The following is a 7,384-nucleotide window of genomic DNA, read 5'->3' on the forward strand; positions in this document are numbered from 1 at the left end:
TTGAACATAACCCACGTAAAGAAAAGGCAATCCGGGCAGTCCTGGCTAAGCTTGATGAGGGTACCTGAAAGCGTGGGCCGTGTGAGTGTCTCTCCCGGCCCTGAGACCTCGCGTTGGGGTCGGGGGACACAGCTGTACCCGTTGGATGGGCTCGTCTGTGAACCTCTCAGAAAAGAGCTCTCTGCATTTCCTGTGCTCACCAGGAAAGCCAGTTTCTGCTTGGGTGGGTCCTCCGCTGGCCACCCTTGCAGCCGACATCATGATGTGCTTTGTCAACAGTCACACAGCATGGCATCCTGGGCACGAGCCGCCCAACCTGACGGTTGGTGAGCTGGCGTTCCCCTCCATGCAAGTGTGCAAGCGGGGGGAGGTCTGTGGGGGTGCCCTGCTGCTGAGGTTTCAAGGCCATGAGGCCTGGGGGGGGGGGTCACCTGTTGCCATGACAACAGATAACGCAGAATCCAAACACAGATGCCACTGACTGCATGCTGAGACTTCTTTCCTCCGGAAATCTTTCTGCAGTGAGGTGTGGAAGGATACCTGGTGTTTAGCGATCCATCCGCCTTATCCCTGTCTCCTTCCAACTACACCCTCTCCCCTCAGGAGCAGAGCAGGAGGGAGAGCACTCAGGAGAAATTCTAGACGTTCCCCATCACCGGATGCTTTTATTTTCTTCCACCCTATACTAACTGAGGAGCACCCACCCCCTTTCACACTGTCTTTACCAAGCTAACTGGAACTTGGGTGGGATGGCTGCAAGTCCCTAGTCTGTGGAAGCAGGGGTTTATCAAGAGAGGGTATGCAAGTCCGAAGCAAATAGCACCCTGGAAGCTGTTCTTATATTATTTCTCAACTTTTATGTAAGAGGGTAAAAGAAATCTTGTTGCGCCAAAGAGTACCCTAAATGAAAAATATAGATATAGATATATAATATCTATCTATAACAAGAAAGGGTCAAAAGTTTAGTCACAATTATCTTTGTTTCATATAATTTTTATTGTAATTAATAGAAGGGTTACATTATATTCACCAGATAGAAGGCACATTACTTCACAAACATTGATACCCTTTCTCATGTCTTGGTCCCCATTTCCAACCCCGCCCTCATCTTGTTTTCCCCCATCCCTGTCCTGTTTCAAATAACCAGATAAACATATATACAATATATCAGATAACAAGGTAAATTGCTGTGACAAGATAAGATAATCAAGGGACAGCAAAAGAGATGTGAGATAATATAGAACAATCACTCATATGGTTTTTGTTTCCATATCCTGGAGATCCTTTCATTTAGCCTCATCCTATATGACTATAGGTATAGAACTTTTGCTCTGTTGTAAATCTCTGCTAGGAGAGCCCAAGGTTTCTAATAATTATCACAAATGAGGGAAACCATTGAGCCTATGTTCCTTGAGTCTGGCTCACTTCACTTAATATGATGTTTTTCTAAGTCTTTCCATTTCCTTACAAATGGGGCAATGTCGTTCTTTCTGACAGCAGCATAGAATTCCATTGTGTACAAATACCACATCTTTTTGATTCAATCATCAACTGAGGGGCATCTGGATTGGTTCCATATCTTTGCTATGGTAAATAGTGCTACAATGAACATCGTTGTGCTAGTGGATTTAGTATGTAACAATTATCTTTGAGAAAATAACATTTTGCTTTTTTTTCTTAATATAGTCATCATAGTCTATACTTTTCACAGAAATTGCAATTATAAAATCAGGAAAAGAGATGAACAAAACATTAAAAAAGGGCTTTATGATATGATTTACACATTTTATACAAGGATTCATATGGTAAGAATTTGTATCACAGTATATGATAAATCATCTATCATAAAATCATGATTATTTGGGACTGGGAGTTTGGCCTAGTGGTAGAGTGCTGGCCCAGCAAGCACAAAGCCCCAGGTTTGATTCCTTGGTACCACATGCACATAAAAAGCTGGAATTGGGGGGCCGGGAGTTTGGCCTAGTGGTTAAAGTGCTTGCGTGGCATGCACAAGGACCCGGGTTCAATTCCTTGGTACCACATATATAGAAAAAAGCCAGAAGTGGTGCTGAGGCTCAAGTGGTAGAGCTCTAGCCTTGAGAAAGTCCAAGGACAGTGCTCAGGCCCTGAGATCAAGCCCAGGACTGGCAAAAAAAAAAAAAAGCTGGAATCGGTATTGTGGCTAAGTGGTAGAGCTCTAGCCTTGAGAAATCCCAAAGACAGTGCCAGGCCCTGGGTTCAAGACCCAAGACTGGAAAAAAATAAAAAATCCTGACTATTTTTGAGATTTAGCCAGGTGGTGGTGGTTCACACCTGGAATCCTAGCTACTCAGAGGGCTGAGATCTGAGGATCTCCATTGAAGCCAGCCCAGGCGGGAAAGTCTGTGAGCCTCTTATCTCCACTAAACTACCAGAAAACCAGAAGTGGAGCTATGGCTCAAAGTGGTAGAGTGCTAGCCTTGAGAAAAGAGTTCAGAGAAAGCACCCCAGGTCCTGAGATCAAGCCCCACAATAGAAGAAGGAGAAAGAGAAGGAGAAGGAGAAAGGGAAGGAGGAAGAGGAGGAACAGGAGGAGGAGGAAGAGGAGAGGAGAAGTTTAATTGAACAAATAAAGGAAAGTCACTCAAACTGGTGACGATGGTGAGGGGTATTGTTTATTAATTATGACTCTGCCTCTGAAGTCATATTTACAAGATACACAATTAGTACAGTAACTAAAAGGGAAATGTCATCTTGGGAAAGATTACTCAAAAAACATTAAAGAAAATAAAAGTCAAGCCGGCCGTGGTGGCTCATGCCTGAAATCCTAGCTACTCAGGAGGCTGAGATCTGAGGATCAAGGTTCAAAGCCAGCCCAGGCACAAAAGCATCTGAGACTCTTATCTCCAATTAACCTCTAGAAAATGAGAAGTGGGGCTTGGCTCAAGGGTAGAGCTGTATACTTGAGCTGAAGAGCTCAGAGACAATGCCCAGGCCGAGTTCAAGCTCCATTACCCACAGAAAGAAAGAAAGAAAGAAAGAGAGAGAGAGAGAGAGAGAGAGAGAGAGAGAGAGAGAGAGAGAGAGAAGCAAAGAAAGGGAAGTCATAACCCACCTGAAAGCTTCTCAAAAGTCTCTTCTCTTTCTCATTTCCAGTTAGAGAATTCTCACAAGTCAAATCCTTACACTCTTTAGCTCCACTTCAAAGACATTGTTTTTTTCTTTCTTAAGTTTTTAGGTGGCCCAAACTCCATTTTTGCAAGTTTCCTGAGCTTCTCCCATTTGCCAAGAGGGGAGAGAAGGCAGGAGAGAAGAAGAGGCTTGGCTGGTAAGTGCATTCATGTAGCAAGGGAAGGAATGTGTTGATCACTGATGGCTGCTAGCTTTTGTCCCACTAATGAAAAACTAAATCCTCCTCAAAATAATCAGCTGGGTCCCTTTGATATTTTACAGACTATTTAAGAACATAAGTAGTTATTGTTTTGTGTCTTCATTAAAAAGTTGTAACTTCAGATGATTGGGAGGTAGTGGGGGGAGGGAAAGGGGGGCAAAAACATGAGAAGGGATATCAGTGTTTGAGAAGCAATGTACCCACTACATAACAAATGTAACTGCGACCTCTCTGTACATTACCCGACAATAAAATACAAGAAAAAATAAATAAGTTATAAAATTGGTCAATGCAAGTTTGTTCCAGGAAGATACAGAAAGGTATTAAAACTTTTTTTAGAGATTATCAAAGTTCTAGTAACACCTACACTCAGATCAAAGTTTCTGGGGAGGAAAGAGAATGGGCAAAATTACTGGACTGACAACACATCATTATAAGAAAGTTAGTGACTCAGAGTTCCAAAATCACCTTTCTTTTAAAGCGAGAGATTTATGCTATTAACCTAAAGTTATTAATAGTTTTAAACTGTTAAACGGTACCAAGAATTAAGGCACCTAATAAAGATATCATTTTGCTGACATTTTAATAACATTCATGAGGTTTTAAAAAGCAATGCATGCTTCTCGCTGAAGTGAGATTAAAAGGTTTTAGATTAAAAAAATTTATACAGCTTTCAGAAGCACTTTATGCTTCATTTTGTTTGCTTGATTCCATATAATCAATCTAATGATAAGTTTTCAAAAGCATCCCGGTACACAATAATACCAGGAAGGAAGAATAAAATCCTGAAGAACAACTACATTTCCTTATGCAGTTACCGGTTACCACTGAAAGTCAAAAGCTGACAAGAGACAATGACAAACTGTTTTTAATAAAATGGTCACTACTGCCTCCGAGGGCTGGGTTATTTTCAGAGTTTAAATTTCATTTATTTCAAATCCTCCCATTAAGGAGAAATTTTCCAGACTGACATAGTAGGTGTCACTTCAAGTTTAAGTTTGGAACATGAGATTCCAACCTAAAAACATAAGGAGTCTATTTTATTTAAAGTACCAAAACCTTGTCAGTGTGCCACTTAAGCCGTTTTGTCCATAAAATCTGAGTTCTTACAAGCAAACACAGGGCTCCAGGTACTCATTATCTCACTCACTCACCAGAAGCTCCTTGACCGGAAATGCCCCTTGGCCACCCGCCATGATCTCGAGGCAGCTTTCTCACTTCTGGTCACTGGAAAGGATACATGGAGGAGGAACATTAGACTTCCCTTACTCCTCACTTCAGAAGCGCTCTTGTGGGAAGAAATGTATTCTATTGAATTAATGCATGACACGTGGAATTCGTTGAGTATTTCTCATAACAGAGTGAAAGCAGAATTTAGTTGGTCAAAGATAAATATTTCAATGATAATGTTTAGCACTGGGCAAAGCAAGAGACATTGCAGGTCACCATCTTTGCAGACTACACACTAACTGACAATCACCAGCCAACAGCGTAGTTGACCCAGATCAGCTTCCATACGATTGTATTGTTCAGTTTTAAATTAAGAAGTAAGTTAAACTCCAAAATGAAGAAAATAAAGAGAAGTGGCAACTCAATCTGTGAGGAAAATAGCAAACACCAAAACTCCAAACTATGCAATGAATAAGGCATCTAAGCAAAATAGAGCCAGAAAATGCTCAAAAGAAGTAATCAAGATTAACAGTAAATTCAGAGGCCGAAATACAATAGAGTTAAAAACAAACCCAAGAGCTTAATTTTCTTGAAAAGCAAATTAATTTTTAATAGGCACAAACTATTCTCTTATCTCAGTTTCTCACTGTTGGTGATGGTATCCCATCCTATTCTCCAGGAGATGTGGGCCATGCAGGTTCTGGTGACATTTTTGCCTGATACAACATAGAAGAAGTTGCTGCAATTGGATGCAAATGGATGAGTAGAGATCAAAAATGATGCTTACCATATTGTAAGGCCCAGACAGACCCTGTAACAGAGGTTAGCATTGCACACAAAATGTTGGTAGTGTCAAGGCTGAAAAAATTTGGCCTAATCTAACAAAGAAAGGGTAAGAAGTCAACATAAATAACCTAATTGAAAGACACTTAATTTTTTTAAGAATGTTTCACTCAAATCCTAACAAAATAACTTTAAGAATTGTTTGTAATTACTGATAATAACTATAATGAAGAGATGGACAGAAATGATAGGCTATCTAAACAACTTACCAGCAAGGACACAAAGCTGGAAGGGAAGATACAGAGAGATAATGAGAAAGAAATTGATTCAATCAACATTTCTGGAAAGAGGTTATTTCAATATTATTCAAAATTGTTCCAAAGCACAGAATAAGGAGAAACCTTTCCTTTGTTTTACTCCAATTTGAAGTTATATAATAATACCCAAATCTGACAGAAAGCCCATGACAAAGGAAATTAAAAAGCAGTTTTAATAATAAATACCAATGCAATTAAATAGTAGCCCTATCTGAAGATGCATTAGGAAATCTGCTTATATAATTTAACATCATATTAAGAAACAGAAAGATAACATGCTCTTTCTCAAAGTCATCTGATAAAATTCAATATCGTTCCCATTTTTAAAATAAGACCTAAAAATAGTTTGATATATGTAGTAAACCATATCATTAACTTACAAAGGTTGACTTCTCTAAACTTCAATAAATTTGTAATAAAACATGGAAAAGTACCTATTTCCATATCATGATTTTATGACCTCTGTAACTCTCTGTAGGTGATACATACTTTTGTATTAGTTACATTTAGTTAATTTTAAAATTGTGTATTAAATATTTGGGTTTTCATCATGCAGCGAGGAAAGCCTCTGTTTTTTCAGTTGCAGATCTTTCATTGCTGAGGAGACAGAGATAGTTCCAGAAAGCCATTCAGCACACACACAGAACCACATGACTTCTCTCCCCCAGCATGAGTGTTCGGCTTGAAGAGCACTTTTTCCTGATTAGTGTCACTAGTGGTATGCTTTGGGTTTGTGATTGCAGAGTCCTGCCAACCTTTGAGGGATAGATGCACAGAATCCAAAAGTGAAAACATTTTGCTCCTTCTAGCTGAGAGGAATAGAAGAAGAATTCAGAGGAAAACCAGAATTGATCACTGAGTCCAGTCAGCTAACTGAAGGCCAGGTAGAACAGTCTCCCATCTCACTTCAGAATGAAGCGATGCATCATTTAAACATCTGGCCCATCTGACAGGTCTGGACACGAAGCCCATCTTGGATTAAGGACCTTATCAAATGACTCTATTGTCCCTTTGGGTGGTGACCTTAGATCCCGACAAGACTTCTGCTTGCGTAGGGTCTCATTCAACACAGGAACAAATCCAGTTTGCGTGCATAGAGTATGTTAAGAGCTGATTAATGCTGAAGATAAATTATCCTCTAATAAACTAAGCTGTCTCCATGACTCTATTCTGCAAACAATTCTGCTTCATTCTTCTATGTCCTCATGCAGACCCCCAAAACACCAAAACTAAGATAATGAGGTACTGCTGAAGCAGCATTACCTAGAGCTTCTGTGGGGGTGGTCTTCTTGAATCCAGGGCTTCTGAAACTTGGGTCTCTGGTGCTTCAGATATCCCTCTCCTATTCAGATCTTTACCTGGCTAATATCTCAACCTCTATCTTTTACTCCTTCCTCTTCTTTGAATTCTCTTTTGCATCTTTTTCTTTTTGTCCTCTGATTATCCACACATACAAGTACTGAGTTCCTGCAGATTTCTAGGTCTTCCCTAAGGGAAAACCAAGCTTATACTTATCACTCCTAAAGGAGCTTCTGGTTTCAGTGTGAGAGTAAAAAGCCGAAAGAGAATTTTCGAAAGCATGGAATGAACCCGTGCTGAGGGAGAAGTCACTGTGTTCTAATAACCATCACCATGGATCCACCCAGACAAATCAAAAGAGCTGGTTCTCCTTGCATCCTCCAACCAGGCAGAATTTGGTCTGTCTAGGGAAGTGAAATGGTCAGAGATAAAGGCCAAAGGTCAA

At 40.2% G+C, this 7,384-nt stretch overlaps 1 long non-coding RNA gene across 1 annotated transcript; it reads left to right on the forward strand.

Annotated features, from left to right (window-relative positions):
• The first annotated feature begins 1,716 nt into the window (after positions 1-1,716).
• LOC150048854 (uncharacterized) lies at positions 1,717-6,302 on the forward strand. The gene is made up of 3 exons (XR_016539109.1): positions 1,717-1,805; positions 3,211-3,307; positions 6,221-6,302. It is a non-coding gene; the product is annotated as an uncharacterized LOC150048854 (long non-coding RNA).
• Positions 6,303-7,384: the final 1,082 nt, after the last annotated feature.

This window comes from Megascapheus bottae, chromosome 21, assembly GCF_031878675.1.
Source record: "Megascapheus bottae isolate mThoBot1 chromosome 21, mThoBot2.hap1, whole genome shotgun sequence".
In the NCBI taxonomy this organism is placed as follows: Eukaryota; Metazoa; Chordata; class Mammalia; order Rodentia; family Geomyidae; genus Megascapheus; species Megascapheus bottae.